Below are 22,448 nucleotides of genomic sequence, written 5' to 3' on the forward strand. Positions count from 1 at the left end.
CCTGACTGATTGGCCAGAAGAAGACCCAGCTTGGCCACCGATTGGCCAGTGGAGGAGAATGCTGCTTACTGAAGGTTATGCTGCTTACTGACGGCCCCGAATTGGCCGAATTTATTCGCGAACTCCCAAACTCGCTGAATTCGGCCCCCCCGGTTGCCCGCCAGTTTTGAGTTCGGTTCCTCCCGAACTAAAAACCGCCGAATCAAGGGAAATTCGGCTGATTTTCAGTTCGGGCCGAACCGAATTGACAGCCCTAGTTCAGACAACTAATGTACAATTACTGCTTGGTATCTTTGTTCCAGGGGATCCAGAGATCTCTCTGCAAGCTAGTGTTTCCATGGAAGAACAGCAGATTTCTCACTCTACGTAAACAGCATTTTTGTTGTTGCTAGATACTGGAATTTTATCCCCTAAAAATGTATCCACTGTTAGTGGGCATGCAGCTTGGAACGTAATCGTACATGTAACATGGACTTCTCCTAGTGGCTGTTGTGACGTTACTAGCAATGAGTGAAACAGTTTCCTCTGCCAAACCTACCTCACGTTGTGAATTTTAATTTCATTTTCTTGAAAAGGCCATGTCTCAGTTGCTGCTGAACATAAAGTGTTACCATAGTGCTGTAACATACAACTAGTGATAATTTTGGGTGAAGAAGAAAAAAGATTCTGAAGCAGCAAAGCTACTGTCTCTCCTGAACAAACTACAAGTTTTTTTTTCACCCTGCTAACTTTGACCTGCCTTACAGAGCTAAAATAGTGTGGTGTATGCATTCAGAATAATTTATCCCCCACCCATAGCCATGGGAATCTTTATTGCCCACCCCCCCCCCCGCATGTGAGGCCAACATATTGCAACATTGATAGGTCTACAATGGGAAGTACTTTTAATTGTAATGATCTGGAGATTTCCTTGGTTTATTACAGGATGAATTAGCAAAGAATGAGACAGGAAAAAATAGCAGTCAAAGAGCATTATTCAAGGATTGTTCTGTTTTCACAAGAGAATGCAAGGAATGAATAAAAGAAACATTTTGTGTACTTTTTCCACAGCCAGAAAAAGAAGAGTTGGTTTTTATATGCTGACTTTCTCTGTCATTTAAGGCAGAATCAAACCGGTTTACAATAATCTTCCCCTCCCCACTACAGACATCCTGTGAGGTAGGTGGGGCTGAGAGAGTGTGACTAGCCCAAGGTCACCCAGCTGGCTTTGTGTGTAGGAGTGGGGAAACAAATCCAGTTCACCAGATTAGCCTCCGCTGCTCATGTGGAGGAGTGGGGAATCAAACCCGGTTCTCCAGATCAGAATCCGTCCAAGTACTTCGTTGGGATTTTTTATTTGTTTCATGACAGAACATCCATGAAAGGATAACAAACAGCAGTTTTTTAAAAAAATTGGTAGTGAAAAACATGGCTTTGTATTTTGTGACTGAATTACTTTAGAAAATAATTTCTTTTTAATAAAGACGCTGACAGAAATAAATGTGCATTAGATTGCAGCCAAAGAAAATCTCTCTCCCTCTCTCTCCCTCTCTCTCTCAACCCTGTAGGGTTTTCAAAGCAAGAGATGTTCAGAATTGGCTTGCTATTGCCTGCCTCTGTGAAGCAACCTGAGGCTTCCTTGGTGGTCTCTCATCCAAGTACTCACCAGGGATAACTGTGCTTAGCTTCTGAGATTTGATGAGATTGGGCTAGCCGTGACAGGGCCAAATATATCTCACTGGATTAAAAACAAACAAATGAAAATTTGATAATCAGATTCTCTGCTTTCTCTTTGGGGCGGGTCCATAGCTCAGTGGTAAAGAATCTGCTTTGCATGCTGTAAGTCCCAGGTTCACTCTCTGGGATCATCAGTGGAGAAATCCACTCTGCGTTCCAAAGGTGTCTACAGGTTCACAAGGCTGGGAAGCCCTGCATCAAATATTCTGTGCATACACATGAATTGCATATAAATTGTGCACAAGATAAATCCTTGTTTGCAACCATATGTACAATGCAGGCACAACTGCTGAAATTGTGCTACATATATATGAGGTGAGAAAACCTGTACTTGCAAAGTGAGGCAAGATGAATTCACTATGTGGATTAGCCGTATCAGTGACAGTGGAGAGAGATGACATCTTTTATAGTCATACTTAGAGTGATGAAACTGAGGCAGTACTGCAGAGAGCAGGCCAGATATTTGTGAGAAAGGCATATAACCTGATCTGGCAAATCTGAGTTTGGGAGCATTTAGAGGAACTCTGGTCTCTGTGTGAGTGTTGGCAATCAGACAGTATTTTGCGAGTGGTATTTCCATGTTTTGGAATAGTTTGGAAAGAATAAGATTGTTGTTTTTTAAATGAACCAAGCCAAAATCCCTTTGAATTTCAGCTTGGCTTGTAAATAATTTCATTCTATCCTGAGCTGATCCCCTTCCCCGTACATTTTCTCTAATTGTGGGTTGCAGCAGGCAGTGATGCTGAGGTAAAGCCGGTCCAAGGAAGAGGCCAGCTGATTATGCATTCAGTGGGTTGGATCCAGACTACATTTTCCAGTGGCTGGATAGAAGTTTCCTGACTCCCCCTCTACAACTGCAGCCCGCTGTTCTCTGGGGGATAAGAGACCCTGCAGAATAACATGAGGGAGGTCTGCTGTGAGAAGGAGGAATTGGTGAAAATTGCTGATTTAGTTTTGTTCCAAGTCATTAAGCCCCAAAGCCTCACCAACAGGAAGTTCCCACTGTAAAAATCTGTGGGATCAGTCCAACAAATCCAAAAATGCTTTGTCGTATGTGTAGTATTAGAGTCCAGGTAAAACAAACTCCAGATTTTACCAGATTCTTCCCAGACGTGTAGTTTCTGACCTTTCTCCACCCCAGACTCATCAGATTCCTTCAAGCTCCTCAACCTGGGTGCCAAACACTGCCTTGGCGTTACCTTCTTTGTTCTGATTCCTGTTGCACAAAACAGCCTAGAGCTGCATGCTATACATGTGGGAAGCAATTTCGTTAATCCAGCCATGCTTGCAAAAGCTTCTTGTGATCACTTCTGCTTTGTATTAGCCACCCTCGGGAGGGGATGCTTTACTCCAATAATCATGAAGTTGCACCAAACAGTATTGCCGCTAAGGGCATCATCTTTGCTGCTCCGTGCAAAGTGCCATTGTTTGTGCCTCCAGTCTACAGTACAAACTAGACGGCAGCATTTTGTGTCATTTAAAGTCTCTTTGATTAGCACTTCCTACATTTTTATTACCGCTAAAGGTGATGGCAAATATGTTCCTATAATTAGCAGGATAATATTAAAGGCCTTTAAAAATACTTGTGATGAGGAACGTATCTCCAGGCTCTGAAAATGCACAAGTGTAATCAACACTAATTAGTAAGATAATGCTACTTTCAAAATTCTTTTTGCAGAAGCATCTCCTTTCTACCTTCATTTGCTTCCTGAAATAAGGGAGTTTTTTTTTTTCCTGTGTGTTGGTCACATTCTCAGTGAATCATGCAAAAGTTATACTTCTATATACTTCAAGCAGGGTTACACTTCTATATCTACTGAAGTTTAGGATGTAACTCCATTGATGCCAATGGACTTATAAAGTGTAACTCTGCTTAGGATGTCAGACTAAGATATTTTACAGAGTTATTTCTGCCCACAGTGGATAGCTGAAGATCTTTGACCTAGGTTTTCCATCTTCAACTTGGGAATTTCCAGGAGATTTGGGGAGGGTGGAGTTTGGGAAAGAGAGGGAGCTCAGCTGGAATGTAATGCTATCGAGTTCACGTTCTGAAGCTGCCATTTCCTCCAGGGGAACTGATATCTGCAGTCTTAAGACCAGTTGTATCTCCAGGCCACATCTGGAGGTTGGCAACTTTACTCTGAGTGTTCCCCAGCTCTTCCTCCACAACTGTCCATTGTATTTTTCTTTGTACAGGTCATTCAAATGAAGTTTGCACCTGAGGATTGGTTGATAGGTATGCACCTGTTGCCTTCCATTTGCCATTCACATTTCAGTATCCACAGTCAAGCAAAATATTAATGCATGCATCAATAGGCAATGTCTGTTCTCCCTATTCAGGCATGCTGTTTTAGCTTATGTAAAAAAATCCCTTTAGAAATATGCATAATGGATTTAAGTCCCTTTTTGATATGCAGGTTCTTGTTTAATAATCATTTGAAACTTATATATTAATATTCTTATGCTCTTCACTAGTTTATCTATACCGTTTTTTTCCTTCTATTCCTTTCAGAGTTTGATATCTTCAAGGTGTATGAGTAAAGGGCAATATTTGTTAATTTCCTAACAGTTTTATATAGCACCAGACCAATGTTCTATTAAGGTCAGCATTATCTATTCTGACTGGCAGTGGCTGTCTGCGGTTAAACCATTGGTTATAAACAAGGACAATTACACCATGTAATACCTTTTATTATTAAAAGGTAAAAGGAAAAAATTACTTCTGATATCAGAGTAATACAAGGTTGTCAGGTGAAGGAAGAATTTAGCCAGGTGTGGGGTAATTTGTTACTTCATTTCAGGAAAACCTCTGACGGTAATATAAGTAATTTAATTAGGTAAACCAAGATTTTGTGTTTCCATGAGCAGAGAATTTAATGGAATGTAGTGATTCCCCCATTGGGGTTAGCAAATGAAGTTCACGCATGGCTTCTTTCTTTGATCTTTGTAGTCTTGTTATCACGTCTTTTCCCCTTTGGTCTATGTAATTTATGTATTGTTCTTTTCATGTTTATTTGTGAAAAAATAAAAATAATATATTTTTTAAAAAAGGTAAAGGTCCCCTGTGCAAGCACCGGGTCATTCCTGACCCATGGGGTGATGTCACATCCCGACATTTACTAGGCTGACTTTGTTTATGGGGTGGTTTGCCAGTGCCTTCCCCAGACATCTCCCCTTTACCCCCAGCAAGCTGGGTACTCATTTTACCAACCTCGGAAGGATGGAAGGCTGAGTCAACCTTGAGCCGGCTGCCTGAAACTAACTTCCCTTGGGATTGAACTCAGGTCATGAGCAGAGCTTGGACTGCAGTACTGCAGCTTACCACTCTGCGCCACGGGGCTCATACCTTTTATTATTAGGACCAACCAAAATAACACAAAAGAATGCACATAAAAAGTTCTCCAGAACTTTTTATCAGGATGGATGTTAAAAGGACACAAAGAGGTTGTTTGGCCCTGATCATAAGCCCTTTTCTCTGCATCCTGTGTAGCATGCCAGGCAGATTTGAACAGATAGTGCTGCTGGGTAGAGCTTCTGTCACATTGCACCTTTGGCCTTCCAGGAAGAAAGTTGGATGGCAGCTGCCAGCTGAAAATATAAATATCATCAAATATCTCTCAAACACCAAATCGAGCACACTTGTTCCTTAAAAGGTAGAGATAAATGTGATGGTCATTTTGGTTCTGTTCAATTTAGGAATTTATTTTTTGCTTGTTTCCTTCCTTTTAAACGAAATGGGATTTCTGTTCACTTCTGACAACAGAAACGCTAATTAACTTGGTGTTTATCTAAAGTAAAGCCTCAGGCCAGCAATTCCATGCCAGTTAATCAGATGCTTCTGTTAATGTGCAAGAAGGAAGCAACTTGCACTGTAATTAGATGGAATAATTCAACTCTCTTTTACAGTAAAGTTTTCTGAAACAGTAATCGATAGTCATTGCTACCCATTATGCCTGACTCCTGTTGTTTGTTCGGTAAAATACATTTTGAATTGCTTTTTTAAAAGTGTATCACTGGTTTTTATTCAGTCTTCTGTTCAAAAGCAAGCAACGTTTCTGGTGGCTTCTATACCCAATAGATGACCTACATTGAAACTTTTATAATAGGATCAGATAAATCCTCTAACTTCTAAATATTGTCTGAAGGGCAAATAGTACCATTCCTCAAAGATTCAAAGGGCTTTAAAGATAAGTAAACTGTTTAATGCTACTAAAGGTAAAGGTAAAGGTCCCCTGTGCAAGCACCGGGTCATTCCTGACCCATGGGGTGACGTCACATCCCGACGTTTCCAAGGCAGACTTTGTTTGCGGGGTGGTTTGCCACTACTACCATATCCTTAAGGGGCACTGAGGATATTTGCTGTTTTGAAATAAAGCAGGTTCATCCATTATGTTCAATGGGCCTGGGACTGCCAAGCGCAGACTCTGGGATGCCTTCTATACCTTTAAGAGATGGATGGGTTAGAATTTTCTATCAGTGTGGCACTGTGATGGGAAAAGCTGGCACAATGAAATTGTGTCATTTATGCAGTCCTTAAAGGGCAGAAGTCATCGGAAAGATGAATCTGAAAACCCTAGACATAATAAAATCAGTCATCTGGAAACTCTTCAAACTATGGACTCTTGGCTACGTGTTCTGATCCATTCTATGATTAAAACAAATAATGGATTAATGTACCCCAAGGCTGAAAGCATGTGATTAAAAAAAATCACATTTAACTAGACTGGGGTTTCAATCTTTCACACATCTATATGGTAAGTCCCAGAATGGGCCTTTCTTCAAAGTAATCATGGACTGGATGGCTGTATGTAGGTTTGGATCCTGTATCTTCTATCTGCTTGTGCTTCTCTTTGTTCATTTAAGGGGTGGTCTTTTGCTGCAGAGCGCATGTCCATCTGGAGCTAGGCACATTCACTCGCATAAGACCAAATGTGCCTAGCAGAGGACTAACTCCAAAACAAGAAGAGGAGCACAAGCAATAAGGAGTCAATGTCCTGCCAATCTCAGAGAAAGATCAAAAGAGACAAAATAATATCCCATACATGTCCAACTTTTATTGGTGTATAAAGTACATCTATACCAGGAGTCTCCAACATGGTGCCGGTGGGTGCCATAGAATCCACTGATACCTTACTTGGAGCTTTTAGAAAGTGGGTAGGGCCAGGCAGGGCTTTTGCCTAGCTAGGCTTCTGATTGGCCTTTGGAGATTTGATTGGCTTTGCAGATTATTTAAAAAGTTGCTTTGACAGCAGCTGCCACCACAGCAGAAGGATATTCACTGTGTGACTGAAAGTAAGTTGTGGCAGCCATTTTTGTGGCTGTCTCTGCCTTCTGTGGTAGTCATTTTGTGGCAGCCATTTTGTGGCTTTGCCAGCATCTCTATATCAGAATTTTAAAGGGGGCTACAGGCTGAAGGAATTCAGGGACCATGATCTACACTAATAGAAGACAGTCCAATAAAGTTCCAAACTTTTTTTTTAATCTCTCAGTTACAAGAAACTTATTTTCATCCTTTCTTTCAATACACGTTAAAATATTCATAAACTGAAGAAAGATCTGCAAGTGTAAACTCATAATTAGTGAATTGTGAATTAACAAACCCAGAATTCTATTGCCATCAAAGGTATACAAATTAGGGTTGCCAACCTTCAGGTACTAGCTGGAGATGTCCTGCTATTACAACTGATCTCCAGCCAATAGAGATCAGTTCACCTGGAGAAAATGGCTGCTTTGGCAATTGGACTCAATGGCATTGAGGTTCCTCAGGCTCCACCCCAAAAACCTCCTGCCAGGGGCGAAGAGGGACCTGGCAACCCTAATACAAATATCAGCTGACTGACATGAGAATTTGAACTGACCAAAGTTATGAATTTGAAATATACAATGAATTATCAGACTAGATTTTTATTGTTAGTCAATCAAACAAAGACACTTTTCATGGTATCCACTTTCATAATATCTTAATGCTTCTGCAGTTTCTTTATTGTTTCTCCATAGCTGGATCACACAGTGCAGATATAATAGGTGGTTGGCTGCTGTTTTAACAACAAAATACCTAGAAAGACCCTTTTAGAGTTCTTTAGGAACATTAGCAAGCATGTGGATAAGGAAAAGAAGACTTTTGATAAAATCTCTCACCAAAGGCATCTGAACAATAATGGGATACCAGGACAAATTGTGTACAGTACCACCCTAAACTAAGTTCTAAGCTGATCAGCTTCAGACTTACTAAGGTATACCTTTTCTCCCTCTCCCATAATACTAGAACACGGGGTCATCTGCTAAAGCTGGAGAGTGAGAGATTCAAAACAGATAAAATATTTTTTCACACAACTCATAGTTAAATTGTGGAACTCCCTGCCCCAGGACTGGTGATGGCTGCCAGCTTGGAGGGCTGTAAGAGGGGAGTGGACATATTCATGGAGGAGAGGGTTATTCATGGCTATTAGTTAGAATGGATGCTGGTCATACTGCATACATATTCTCTCTAGTATCAGAGGAGCATGCCTATTGTTTTGGGTGCGGTGGAACACAGGCAGGATGGTGCTGCTGCACTTGTCTTGTTAGTGGCTTCCTAAAGGCACCTGGTTGGCCACTGTGTGAACAGACTGCTGGACTTGATGGGCCTTGGTCTGATCCAGCAGGGCCTTTCTTATGTTCTTATACCTGCTTAGAAAGGCACTGTTAGTGTAGTGAATGGTAAAACAAAAACCTGGTTAAAAATAGGAAGCAAAAGATAAATGGGCAGTTCTTGCAATGAATGGAGGTAAGTAGTGGGGTCCCCACATATTGAGACTGATGCTTTTTAATTGGGGACAAGAAGTGAAATCATTGGAGGGAAGGCAGCATGGTATAACCTGATCTTGTCAGATCTCGGAAGCTAAACAAGGTCAGTACTTGGATGGGACATCACAAAAGAAGTCTCTGCAGAAGAAGGAAACGGCAAATCACCTGCTTCTCACTTGCCTAGAAAGCCCCTTGCTGAGGTAGCCATGAATTGGTTGTGACTTGATGGCACTTATGTATGTACACTGAGAAATCATCATCAGCTCTGCAAATGTTGCCATATTAGTCAGTATGGTAAAAATGTAAGCACACTGTGAAGACTGATAAGATCTCCCCAAATAGGATGGATGAGCCATAAATGAAGTTCACCTTAAATGAGTGCGAAGTGATGCACACTGAAGCCAAAATTACTTACTTCAAATATATATTTCTGGAGGCTGAACTGGTGGTAACTAGTCAGGGAGGTATTGGGCTCATGGTGGATATCTCAGTCAAAATGTTGATTTAGCATGCATCAGCAGTGAGTGAAGCAAATTCTATACTAGAGATTATTAGGAAAGGATTTAAGAATAAAACTATCAACATCATAATGCACTTGTATAAATGAATGGTGCAGCTTCATTTGAAAGACTACAACAGTTCTGGTTGCCCTTTTTAAAAGTTAGCATTTGTTGAGGCAAACCAGGATTTGACTGATCATCTGCAAGCTGAATGCTAGTTTCTCAAACCAACCATCGTTAAAAAGAATGTGGTTCCATGTCTGAACCAAGCCAATATGTGTTAGCCACCATCCAGCCCATTACTGACTTCAGACAACCTCATAACCTTACATTTCAAATCCTAACATAATATCTTCATGTATACATTAAACAAAATGGAGAACAATAAAGAAGCCTAAGTCATTCTATAGAAGAGGTGGAGCAATATTACTCTACTAGCACATTTTGAAATTTTCTCATCAGGAAACCAGAAACCACATCCTTTGAGCTGCTCCCACAGTGTGTAGGATCAGTTAGCTGGTTTTGGCCTCTGAACATTTAGCGAACATTAGTCCTCCTCAGCATTTCAAACCACTTTTCATGGCAGCTCCTTCAGAAAGGATGTTTTGGATTAATCCCTTCCCTGGGGATTCAAACAAAGAAAAGACTGGGAGAGAGCATGAACTTGAAGAAACTAGTCTATTCAAGTGAAAATCAAATGGTATTTTTCAACAGGACTGTGCCTTTCTGCAGGATACTGTATTGTAATTCCGTACTTGATGCCAACAGTGCAATTCACTGTGAATGAAATTCATTTTTTGACGGTGTGTTGAGAAATATTTTCAAAAGTACCAACCGCTGATTCTTCCCACACATCAATATAAGCCTCTCTCTCTCTCTCTCTCTCTTTTTTTGTTTCAAATAACTAGTATGGTCAAGTGGAGAAAACTGGACTGATTCTATCACACAAACTTCAGTACTCACCATTAAAATTAATTACCCGAGTTGTTGTGAGGTTTAAAGACAACTGTAAAGTACTTTGCAGAGGGATTGTGTTAATGTAGAGTTTGATTGTTGCTGTCTGAGAACTTACTGTAGGTGCAAACTCCTCCACAATTGCTTCTGGGCATTGAACAGTTTTGATTTCATAAACAAATACAGGAAAAGGAAAATAGGTATACTGCCCTGAGCTCCCTGGAGGAAGAAATGTGATAGATAGGCATGCAAACAGTCAGGTAAGGTAATTCACAGTGGGTAGCCATGTTAGTCTGTTTGCAGTAGTCAAAAAGGGCAAGAGTCCAGTAGCACCTTAAAGACTAACAAAAATATTTTCTGGTAGGGTATGAGCTTTCGTGAGCCACAGCTGTGAGCTGTGGCTCATGAAAGCTCATACCTACCAGAAAATATTTTTGTTAGTCTTTAAGGTAGTCAGGTAAGGTGTTAGGCTTGGAGTTGTTGATGGTCTCATAGAGATACTGGGTAGCCTAGTGAGAAACAAGAGCCAGGGTACAATGCTTCACTTTGAATGTTCAACTGAAAAAGGAGCTTATTGTATGCATTTGTTTATTACTAGACTGGTGGGATAAATTAGAAAAGGAGACAAGCTTCCCACTCCATAGGAAATGCTTCCTTCCATATGAAGAAGAATAAGAATTGGTTTTTATATGCCGACTTTCTCTACCACTTAAGGGAGGCTTACAATCACCTTCCCTTTCCCTCCCCACAACAGACACCCTGTGAGGTAGGTGGGGCTGAGAGAGCTCTAACAGAGCTGTAACTTGCCCAAGGTCACCCAGCTGGCTTTGTGTGTAGGAGTGGGGAAACAAATCTAGTTCACCAGATTAGCCTCCACCGCTCATGTGGAGGAATGGGGTATCAAACCCGGTTCTCCAGATCAGAGTCCACTGCTCCAAACCACCTCTCTTAACCACTACACCCCACTGGCTCGGGAAAACCAAGTGTGTGGTTTGTGCAGAGCCCAGGCCTGGAAATAAGATGCATTTATCCAAAGGAAAGACAATTAAAAGGGAAAAAAAAGGTAAAAGGGAGCCAAAGACTGAATGCACTAGAATTAATAACAAAATCTGCAACTGGAGTATGGAAAAAGAGATTAAACGGACTGGCTAAAATCACCATGCTGGGCTTTTTGTCTGATCTACCATCCACAGACAGGTGACTTCCACAGGGGGGTGATTCTCAGAAGTTATTTCATTGCTGCTGTGGCTGCCAGTTCAGGGCAGCAGGAAGCGAGCTTCCATATGATGGGTTTCCTTGCATTTCCATCTTTCAGATCCCCATGGCAATCATTCCTCCCCACACCACTGGAGCGTTTTTTCAGGGTTTTAAAAGTTGATAACTGAAAAATCAAGTGGGGTCCCCTGAAGACAAGCAAGGCTTACATATTTTATTCTAATGAAAATGCAGGGTATTTCAGCCTGTACAGAGACAAATGTAACATTAAGAGGTGGCTGATCTTGTCATGTTCAATGTGAACAGCAATTTATGTATTCAAATCTTTTATTCTTTAGCCTTCCACTTCTTTCGTTTTGAGCACGAAAGAAGCATATGCCGTGTGCTGAATAATCACTCTTTCATTCTGTTCAGTGAATGTTAAATGTGGAAGAGTCATTGGTGTCAAAAGCACTGTGGCACTGCTGTTGGCTTAGTTATACTAGAATCTCCTAATGAGAAGGCAAGGAGCCTCAAGGACTGGTGGGACTCCTTGCTGAGAACCCAATGCAGCTTTAGCTTCATAGGCAGGAAAGACAGCAAATTAAAACAAACATTGCAAACAATGGAGGGGGGAAATGACCATGCCTAAATACCTGGAGGATGGATGGGGGCACCCTCTTTGTGTGTATGTTAAGTGCCATCAAGTCACTTCTGACTCATGGCGACCCTATGAATGAAAGTCCTCCAAAATGTCCTATCTTTGATAGCCTTGCTCAGATCTTGCAAACCGAGGGCTGTGGCTTCCTTTATTGAATCAATCCATCTCTTGTTGGGTCTTCCTCTTTTCCTGCTACCCTCCACTTTTTCTAGCATGACTGTTTTTTCCAGTGACTCTTGTCTTCTCATAATGTGACCAAAATATGATTGCTTCAGTTTAGTCATTTTAGTTTCTAGGGACAGTTCAGGCTTGACTTGATTTGTAACCCACTGATTTGTTTTTTTTGGCAGTCGACGGCATCCATAACACTCTCCTCCAACACCACATTTCAAAGGAATCTACTTTCTTCCTATCAGATTTCTTCAATGTCCAGCTTTCACGTCCTTACATAGTAATTGGGAATACAATGGCATGAATTAATTTAATCTTGGTGGCCACTGACACATCCTTACACTTTAGAATATTTCTAGCTCCTTCATGGCTGTCCTTGCCAGTCTCTTTGGGGGCCCCCCTGACCCAATCCTTACCAAACTTGGGTGTCCTTCTAAGGAGAGCCACCAGCAGCTATTCTGCAAATTTGGTGCCTCTGTCTTAAAAAAAAAAAAAAAAACCCAGCCCCCCAGAGCCTTGGAAAGGTTTCCCGTAGGCTATAATGGAGCCAAAGGGGTGGGGGGTTAAACATTAAAGCTCTGCAGGACCCGGAGTGAATGTGCCAAAGCGTTTTTTCTTTTTCTTTTGACAGGGTTTTTCCACTTTCTACTGGTGTAGCCAATGATTATGAAAAAGCAGGGTTTTTCCAGCTTTTTCAGGATCAGGATTACAGGCTACAGATTAAAACACCATTTTCTTTTCAGCAAAAAAAAAAGCTGGAAAATACTGGTGAGGTATTTTTTGGCTATTTTTTCAGCTCAGGTTTCTCAAATGCACACCTTTAAATGAGATTCAGTGTGAACAAGTGTAAAGTGATGCACATTGGGGCAAATAATCCCAATTTCAGATATACACTGATGGGATCTCAGCTGGCAGCAACAAACCAAGAACGGTACCTTGGGGTGGTAGCGGATAGCTTGATGAAACTGTCGACCCAGTGTGCAGCTGCTGTGAAAAAAGCAAATTCCATGATAGCCATAATTAGAACAGGAATAGAGAATAAAACTGCTGCTATCATACTGCCCTTGTACAAATCTATGGTGAGACCACACTTGGAATATTGTATTCAGTTCTCATCCCCACACCAGAAAAAGGATATTGTAGAGGTTGAAAAAGTGCAGAAAAAAGCAACCAAAATGATCAGGGGGCTAGGTTAAAGCAGGTCAAAGCACTGAGACCTCTTTAGCTTAGAAAAATGGTGAGTAAGGAGAGATGTGATACAGGTATATAAAATTATGCATGGCATAGAGAGAGTGGACAGAAAGAAACTTTTCTCCCTCTCCTGGAACACTAGAACCTGGAGTCCTCCACTGAAGCTGAAGGTTGGCTACCCATGCTGCTGGTTCTTCTTCTTCCCCACTAGCTGCCCACTTTTCCTGGTGAGGCAGTATTGCTGCCACACCCACCGCCATTTCCTCTAGTACTTGTCCGATCCTCTATGGTTTCTGCTGAACCCCTGCCAGCTGTGGTGATTCTGAGGTAGCAACTGTTGTGGCCCCTGTTGGTTGCTTTTCTCTTGTGCGTGGCTCCAGATCGTGGGCCAGTGGTGAATCTAGGGTCAGAACCATCCAAGGACAAGGTCTTAGTGGCACAAAAGGAAACCAAATGTAGGCACCTAACAAATTTGTCTGAGAATATATTCCATAATGTGCTTCCTGTTTGTGGGCTACCTAGAGGTAGTTGGTTGGCCACTGTGTGAACAGAATGCTGCACTAGATGGCCCTACCCAGTGTTGCCACCCCCGGGAAGGGTCAGGAACTATGAAAGACTGTGGGGGTGGGCAGTAAGAGGCATTGGGGCAGAAAGAAGTGGGGAGTGGCATGAGATGGTGACCTTAGGTGGCATGTTGAGCAGTCATTGGGAATAGGCTAGAAAACTCATCAGTTTAACTTGGCAAGTCATTTTTACTGAAGCTCTACATTTGTTAATCTCTGTACACCAAAATGTATTTATAACTCAAAATGTATTTATAGCCCTTTGGTTTCCCATAGGGATTACTATATAGATTTGAAAGTGATGCTAGATGCTCATTGCTTCATTAAAAGGATGCCAGTAGGAGCAAATCTGATTTCACCGAAGTCAGTAGAAAACTCCCCACTGCCTTTGAAGGTCAGGATTTTGCAGTCTGATGCCTTACAATCCACAGTATAGCACCATATCAGCCTTTACTGAGATCCACAGAGGACTCTTGCCTAATTTAGCTAGCAGCTTACAGCATATATTTTAAAAGGCTCTTGGGAGAGAACAAAACAACAGTAATATAACCCTTTGGGGGTACTTAAGTAAGAAAGTGATAACCGTTAAAATTAATAGAACAAATGAAGAAGGAAGTAGGAGCCGAAAATGGAGGTAGTACAGACCTCCGAGGCAAAGCCCAGGAACAATGAAGGAACTGGGATTGTATTACCTAATTATTCACAAGGTACCCGTGAATGACTTTAAAATTAAACTAATGTAATCCACCCATGCTTTCTGTTCTGTCCATTGAGGATAATGTAGAATCATTAACACAGAGAACTATTATAATTTGACATTAACAAAGTCATAAAGAATATATTAGAGCTGAAAAGTAATCTCAGGAGTCTGGTCACTTGGGTGCCTAAACAGTTAGTCCTGCTTGAAGTGTTGGTAACAGGGAATGCTGTTCATATGCCACTTGGTGGTTTTTACAGTCACAGCTGCATTCTGGGGGTTCTGATCCAAAGCCTGGTCTGTAGGTTACAAGAATATGCCTATTACACCATTCTGCAAGCATTCCATTGGTTCGCTGTCAACGTCACCAATTCAAGATGCCTTGAAAGTCCTTCATTTTTATTTCTTTATTTATACCCACCTTTCTTCCCTATGGGGACCCAAAGTGGCTTACATAATTCTCACATCCTCCATTTTATCATCACAACAACCCTGTGAGGTAAGTTAGGCTGACAGAGTATGACCGGCCTAGGTCACCCAGCAAGGTTCCATGGCACAGTTTCACTCAACTGAGCAAAGCCTTCTGAAGGTGCAAATATGTAAATGGATAAGATTGACAGCTGTCCATATAGTGCATTCTGTGTTGAGACTCCCATCTTGTGAAAAGGCCTGCATGAGGAAGCTCAGAAGGCTCCCTGACTTGTCATTCTTATAGTGTAAAACAGAATTGTTCAGGAGAGCATTTTTATAAAGGGAATAGGGCCTCCACATAATGGAATTGTAGGACACTTTATAAAAAGGATTGCAGATTTTTTAAAGATGTATTGTGTGTTTTTTCTTGCTATTACAGCATTATCTTCTACTTTTGTAATTCCCTTTTCTTCCTTGCTTATATCATGTCTGATGCCTTTGTCTTTTTGCATTGCAACACAAGTCCTATTGCATAATTTATTGAGCATCTTATGCTGATTACATTGATTTATATTGTGTGGTCTGTTTTGAGTCTCAGCAAGAAAGGCAGACTATAAATAAAGTAAATAAATACATTTTCCTGTGTTGATGTGCGTTGAGGAGGATATTTGAAATGTCAAGGCAGCACACTTTTGTTTTCCACAATTTTAGTAATGTTAGAAGTGTTATTCTAGTGCTCTCTTGTCTTTGCTAAGATTCGCTAGTGTCTGCCAGACATGTATATAAAGCATTTCCCCTCTTGAGGTCACTGATTCCATTATTCAGGCATCCCTAGAAAAGTGCACCCCAGTAACATTTTCTAATAGCATGGGGGATAGGACTGAACCTTGTGCAACCCTAAATGAGATAATTCTTCAATCTGATATATTCACATTGACTTCAGACACACCAGATTGTTTCAGTCCAGTACACATAGCAGGTAATTTCTGTCAGAGAACTATAACCTGTGCCTGTGAAATCATTACTTCATTCTAAGCCTAGGTGTGATTATGTGAGCTGTACTTACTATGTAGAAAGGGAAAATACACAGCACATACTCAAACATCTACTCGTGGTAAAATCCTCCTTACCACTTGGCTGAATGACATGATTGCCAAGTAACACTGATGCAAGCTCTCCTCAGGGGCAATTTGGGCATCTATATAAGGTCCTAGAATGTGTAGTAAGTCGGGTTGCCAGGTCCCTCTTCGCCACCGGTGGGAGGTTTTGGGGTGGAGTCTGAGGAGGGCAGGGTTTGGGGAGGGGAGGGACTTCAATGCCATAGAGTCCAATTGCCAAAGTGGCCATTTTCTTCAGGTGAACTGATCTCTATCGGCTGGAGATCAGTTGTAATAGCAGGAGATCTCCAGCGACTACCTGGAGGTTGGCAACCCTAGCAGTAAGTCATCAGGAGTCCACTGTGTTTAATCTTTCCACCTGTTCCACCTGCTTTCTCTGAGCCTTATTGTGTGTGTGTGTGTGGGGGGGGTGTTTGAGCTGAAACTGACAAAAAAATATTTGAGCTGCTAGGCAGATTTCTTTCATTTTTCTTAGAGTTCTCTCCCCAGCCCTGCTTTCCTGTTCATTGACTGTGATAATCTTTTCCTCTAAAGACAGATTGTGCTTCAATTGGCAACAACAGTGTTGTTTATGAACCACATTTTCCAAACATATTTCATATGACCTGCAAATGTTTAAAGTCAACATGGTCATAAATTTTATTTGGTGGCTGTTGACAAATTGGAGTATTCAGTGTCGTCTGGGCTGTAATTGCTTTCTTGCTACTGCCCTTATTTGCAGTGAGACATCTTATGGACATTCAGGTCCTTTACCTTTAGAATGATTTCAGATTATTCATCCATGCTTTTTTGTCCCCCAATTCTGTGGTTTGATTTTGGTTCTCACTTGTGAAACTTGAATTTGTATTTCATTATTTTCGTCCCAATTTTTGGTTTCTTGCACTGAATTTTCCCTATAAAAATGTACACATTTTGCAATATAAGTTGTGAATCAATAAACTTGCATTATACATAATATGAGGCTTCCCCCTCTCCAACTCTGTAGGACAGCCCATGCCTGTTTTGCTGTTAGGGTTGCCAACTGCCAGGTAGTAGCAGGAGATCTCCTGCTAATTCAACTGATCTCCGGCCAATAGAGATCAGATCACCTGGCTGCTTTGGCAATTGAACTCTATGGCATTGAAGTCCCTCCCCTCCCCAAACCCCGCCCTCTTTAGGCTCCACCCCAAAAATCTCCTGCTGGTGGCGAAGAGGGAACTGGCCACCCTATTTGCTGTGCAACGCAGGAGAGTCTCTCCATGGAAGAAAGGAGACAGGAAGAGGGTTGCTCCACCTTGTTCCTTTACCATTCCTCAGGTCAATAGCTCTCTGTCTGTCCCATCCCCGCACATAGCTGTACTCTTATCTCTTTCCTGGCCTTCCCCAGGAACCTCCATTTAAAACTCAAAGTACCCCCACTCCTTCCCTGGGCATACCCAGCCTCTTCCTGGGGGAGGGTAGTGATTTGCTCCTCCCCTTTCCCGTCTACTGGGCTGCTGGATGGCTCCCAGCCACCCTCCCTCCTGCTCCACTGGGGTAGGCTGCCAGCCCTCAGTCCCTTCATCTGCTTTCCCATGGCCCTCCCAAGCTCAGCTTCTGGGCCTGGGCTGCTGTTGGGCTTACTTGCCCTTGTGCAGTCCTCTCTGTCCCCACCCTGGCTTCTTCCGGGTTGGGAAATACCAGAAGATTTTTAGGGAGGAGCCTGAGGAGGGTGGAGTTTGGGGAGGGGAGGGGCTTTAATGCCATAGAGGCCAATTGCCAAATCGGCCATTTTCTCCAGGTGAACTGATCTCTGTTGGCTGGAGATCAGTTGTAATAGTGAGAGATCTCCAGCTAGTACCTGGAGGTCGCAACCCTAGTGCCAAGGGGTATCTCAAACAAGGCAATCTAACAGTCTGCAGCATCAGCAATCTGTATACAGTGCAAGCCTGACAGAATGATGTCTGTGTATCAAGAGTTCTGTTTAGGCTTTGGCATTAGCTTTGCTTACTCAGCAGATCTCCAGGGCAAACAAATTCTGGAGCCCATTACCTGTAGTTTATCAAATGAAATTTATTTGTGTTTTACTGCTGTATTTGATAATGAGGCATCCCTAGGAATGATTTCCAGATAGATCTCCACTCGAAACTAATTTCTAACTCATCAGATAATGAGGCACACAGTGTGGCCTCAGTTCAAACTTGTAATTGTACATCTTCTTACCTTTAAGTTTTAACACCACCAAACTCTTTGTATTGGAATGGAGAGCTGCTTGAAAATTACAAATGAATTTCAGATTACTGGGTCTTGGAGACTTGTTTGTGCCTCACATAGTTAGGGTTTCCAACCTCCAGGTACTAGCTGGAGATCACCTGCTATTACATCTGCTCTCCAGCCAATAGAGATCAGTTCTCCTGGAGAAAATGGCCGCATTGATAATTGGACTCTATGACATTGAAGTCCCTCCCCTCCCCAACCCCTGCCCTCCTCAGGCTGCGCCCCAAAAACCTCCCCGCTGGTGGCGAAGAGGAACCTGGCAATCTTACACATAGTCCATCCCCCCCCTTCCGTCTTTCCTAGTTTATAGGCTTGTAGAAATAAAAACAGAAAACTTGGCTGAAAGAACCTAATTGGTTAAACATAGTGTGGGTATATTTCTGCCTTTAATTCATATTGCTGTGTTGAAGCAAAGTAAAGACAGGAATGGGGAGGCAGGAGAAATGTATTTTCAATATTTAAACGGGGTAGAAAAAAACGATTAATAACAGCAAAGGAAATGACTTTCCACTTTGCATTTGTTAAATAAATTCAATTTTCATTTCAGAAGATTAGGTTCCATTTTGTTTTAATTCTTACTAAAATACAATTTTATGTGCAAGGAAAATTCAAATTAGATATTTGTCTGGTGCAATAAAGGGAATAATATGTGATGACCATTGCCACAACTGACCTAGTCAAATTTCAAATACCTTTATTGGCATAGTACAATCTGCAGTATATAAAAGGATAAAAGTTAGCGTAAAAACTGCCCTAGTGGTTCTCACCATTTTGTGATGAGGTTTGCTGATAACCAGGTCTGGGTTTTTGTTTTTGTTTTTTACTTTTCTTTCTAGGGTTGCCCACCTCCAGGTACTAGCTGGAGGTTTCCCTTTTCATTGCAACTGGTCTCCAGCTGATAGAGACCAGTTCCCCTGGAGAAAATGGCCACTTTGGCAATTGGACTCTATGGCATTGAAGTCCCTCCCCTCCTCAAACCCCGCCCTCCTCAGGCTCCACCCCAAAAACCTCCCGCCGATGGCGAAGAGGGACCTGTCAACCCTATTTCTTTCCAAACCCCCTCCTTTCACCTAATATTGTTACTCCAGTATTGGGCTGCCATCACAAAAAGGAATTCTTTTTCTGTCCCCTTATTTAAAAGCCTTAAATTCTGTGTGAGTCACAGAAAGAAAATATGTACCTGTCAGAACAGTCCTTTTTTAACTATTTTGAAACTGGTCATTGTAACCTGAGTTGTCTCAGCATTGTAAGATTTCCCTCTGAGTAGTCGCAGGGTTGCAAGCTCTGGGTTTGGAAATTCCTGATGATTTGGGGGGGGAGGGAACTCAGGGGGACTTAATGCCTAGGGTTGCCAACTGCCAGGTAATAGCAGGGGATCTCCTGCTAATTCAACTGATCTTCAGCCAACAGAGATCAGATCACCTGGAGAAAAATGGCCGCTTTGGCAATTGAACTCTATGGCATTGAAGTCCCTCCCCTCTCCAAACCCCACCCTCTTCAGGCTCCGCCCCCACAATCTCCCGCCGTTTGTGAAGAGAGACCTGGCAACCCTAGTAATGCCATAGAGCCCACCCTTTAAAGCAAGTATTTTGCAGGGAGGCTGATCCCTGTAGTCTGAAGATCAGTCGTAATTCAAGGAGATGTCCAGGCCCCACCTGCAGGTTGGCAAACCTACAAAGTAGTCTTCAGGAGACATTCCCAAATTGTAGTTAAAATAAACCTTTAATGACTAAACATACATCTTAGAAATGGCAGATAATTGAGAACCACCACAAGACATAAATCACTGAGGCAGAATATGTGGAAAAGAATCAAAAGATAAATTGCTCACCAAGAACCTCAACATTCCCTTGCTTCAGCATGGGTGCAAGAGAGAGCATCTTGACACAGCAGGATAGGGCCTGTCCATTGGATCTAAGTCTTAACGGACAAATGCAAATCAGGCTAACAGTTTTATAGATTGACCCCCACCCAATAAGTGTGTACCTCAGTCAGCAGCCTTCTTAGTGGCACGTGTGCTAGATTTTGTGATCCCAGGAATAGTGCCTGGGGATCATCCCGTATTTTTGTTCATCTTGTCCTCTCCATTCCCACTGCTTGCTGACTGGCTTGGGGAGAGTTCTCACTATAAATAAGCCAAGGGCACTGTGTGTCTGAGCCATTAAAGTTCTTGGGTATTAGCAGACTGGGCCAATGCTTTCCTTCACCCTGTGGGAAAAGGCAGGGGTGAGAAGAGACTTTGGCTAGCTTCCACTCCCTGTACCAAGCCTTCCATCTTTGGGGAAAGGGATGAAGTTTTGCTTCATATCATTTGTAAGCTGGGTCAGCTTCCACATAGGCTAGGACCAACCATCAGTCCATCCTCTGCCTCAAGCAAGCAGTCAGATTGCACCTGGAAATTATCCCTGTATCTTTAAATACACTGCAGAATTGGGACACAGGGTCTGGTTTCTTCCCATGGAAGCATTTTCTAGATGTTTTCACTCACATGTTGTATGGTACACCTGCAGTCTTCCTTGCTACAACAGGCTGAGGGAAAGAGCAGATGAAAAAACTGTGGGAGGGGGAAATGACTAGAGAAGCCAGGACTATTTATATCTCAGTTCAGCAAAGGGAAAATCTCTGGGATGCAACTCGGCAGCACTGTGGACAGGTTACCCTTCTTTCATCTTTGTGCCATACTCCTCACTGCTTTTTCCCAAGCCCTGGATTCTAAAAATGAGGAATGAATAATTGAAGCCCAGACACCTCGAAACAAGACCTAGACTGAAGGAATGACACTCCCAATACTAGGTAATGGAGAAATAGAAAGCTTGCCTGTTTTAAAAATGAATTCTCAACAGCAAGTGAACAATGATCCGTTTGTTTGCCTATATTCACTTCTTTAACTTGAAAACGCCGATCAATACTTAAAGGAGACCCTGCTGACAGCAAGAGGCATGCAAAACCCTCCTCAGCCAAACACACACAACGAAGTACAAAAGAGAGAGGAGAAAGATTTCCTCCAGTGAGATCAGAAGATACAGTGGGGAAAGGGAGAAACAGAAGAGCAGTGTGCTTCCATAATGAGCCTCTGGGCTGTTATTAATAGCTCAGTTTAAGAAGAAATATGTTGATACTCTGCATCTACTTTTTAATTTCTTCCATACCCTGTGTTTATTTTAGCCCTTTTGTTTGTCAAACTGGCTCACAGTTCCTTTTTAGGGACTGGGCTAATCTATTTACCAAGGTGTAATAACTCTTTTATATTTCCAGTTGGTGAATGATGAGGTCTCTCTAATCACCTGTTTGCTCTGTAACTACTGTACTCTATTACCCCCAGATGACTTTGCTAAATGGCGGCAATAAATACATAAAACTTTTAGCACTGTGAACAAAGGGAGGGTGAATGTGGGCCCAGACAATTTCCAAGGTATAGAAGACATGGCAGAAGTAACAGTGCAATGCTAGACCAAATGCTTGACACTGCCCCCTCCCCTCCCCACGGCAGAAAGAACAGAAATTCCAGAGAAACAAGAAACTAGAATAATATATGAATGGTTTGCTGCACTAGAGAAGTCAACTCATACGTGGTGGACTCACATTCCCAGTGAAGAACTATGCAATTCCTGAAAGCTTGTCTAAGTTTGGACAGGTTTCTGGATGTGTGCAATTATTTGGTGGGGTGCTTTGTTTTTGTTGTCAAAAACTTCGTTGGGTTTCATTATATTCATTATTACATGTGGTCTTTTTGTTGCTGCATTTTTTTAAATTCTCATTGGTTGCAACGGGAATGAGGCTCTCTCTCTCTCTCTCTCTCTCTCTCTCTCTCGCTCTCTCCTGGTCCCCAGCACTTAGAATGTTGTAGGTGGCTACCCTGCCATAGCTGTGCCAGGCTGGTGTCAGGAACAATCCCCAGAGAACTACATTTCCCAGAATGTACCAGGGCACAGTGTACCGAATGGTAGAAAATCACATTCAAAGAACTGAGGGGGGAAATGGGGGGATTCTCTTCCTATTCGCCCACATATTTACTGCTTGGCTGGCCTGGCCATAGGGTTGCCAGGTGCCCAGTGGTGGCAGGCAAACCCCCAACAATTCACTCCTCCGCCCGCCGACCAGCTGAGGGTCGGCGGGCAAACGTGCACACGTGTGAACACCGCAGCACCGCACTTCCAGTTTACAACCAGAAGTGCCTCCTCGCGAGCAGCCTTATACCACTCAAATGGCCACTTGCGATGCGGCCGTTTGTGATGCGGCTTGCGATGCGGC

General features: G+C 42.4%; 1 protein-coding gene across 1 annotated transcript in view; it reads left to right on the forward strand.

The window, feature by feature from the left end:
* Positions 1-22,448, forward strand: part of EDIL3 (EGF like repeats and discoidin domains 3) — a 294,133-nt gene that overhangs the window by 35,645 nt on the left and 236,040 nt on the right. The window lies entirely within an intron of this gene.

The sequence above is a fragment of the Euleptes europaea genome, chromosome 4 (assembly GCF_029931775.1).
Source record: "Euleptes europaea isolate rEulEur1 chromosome 4, rEulEur1.hap1, whole genome shotgun sequence".
Taxonomy (NCBI): Eukaryota; Metazoa; Chordata; class Lepidosauria; order Squamata; family Sphaerodactylidae; genus Euleptes; species Euleptes europaea.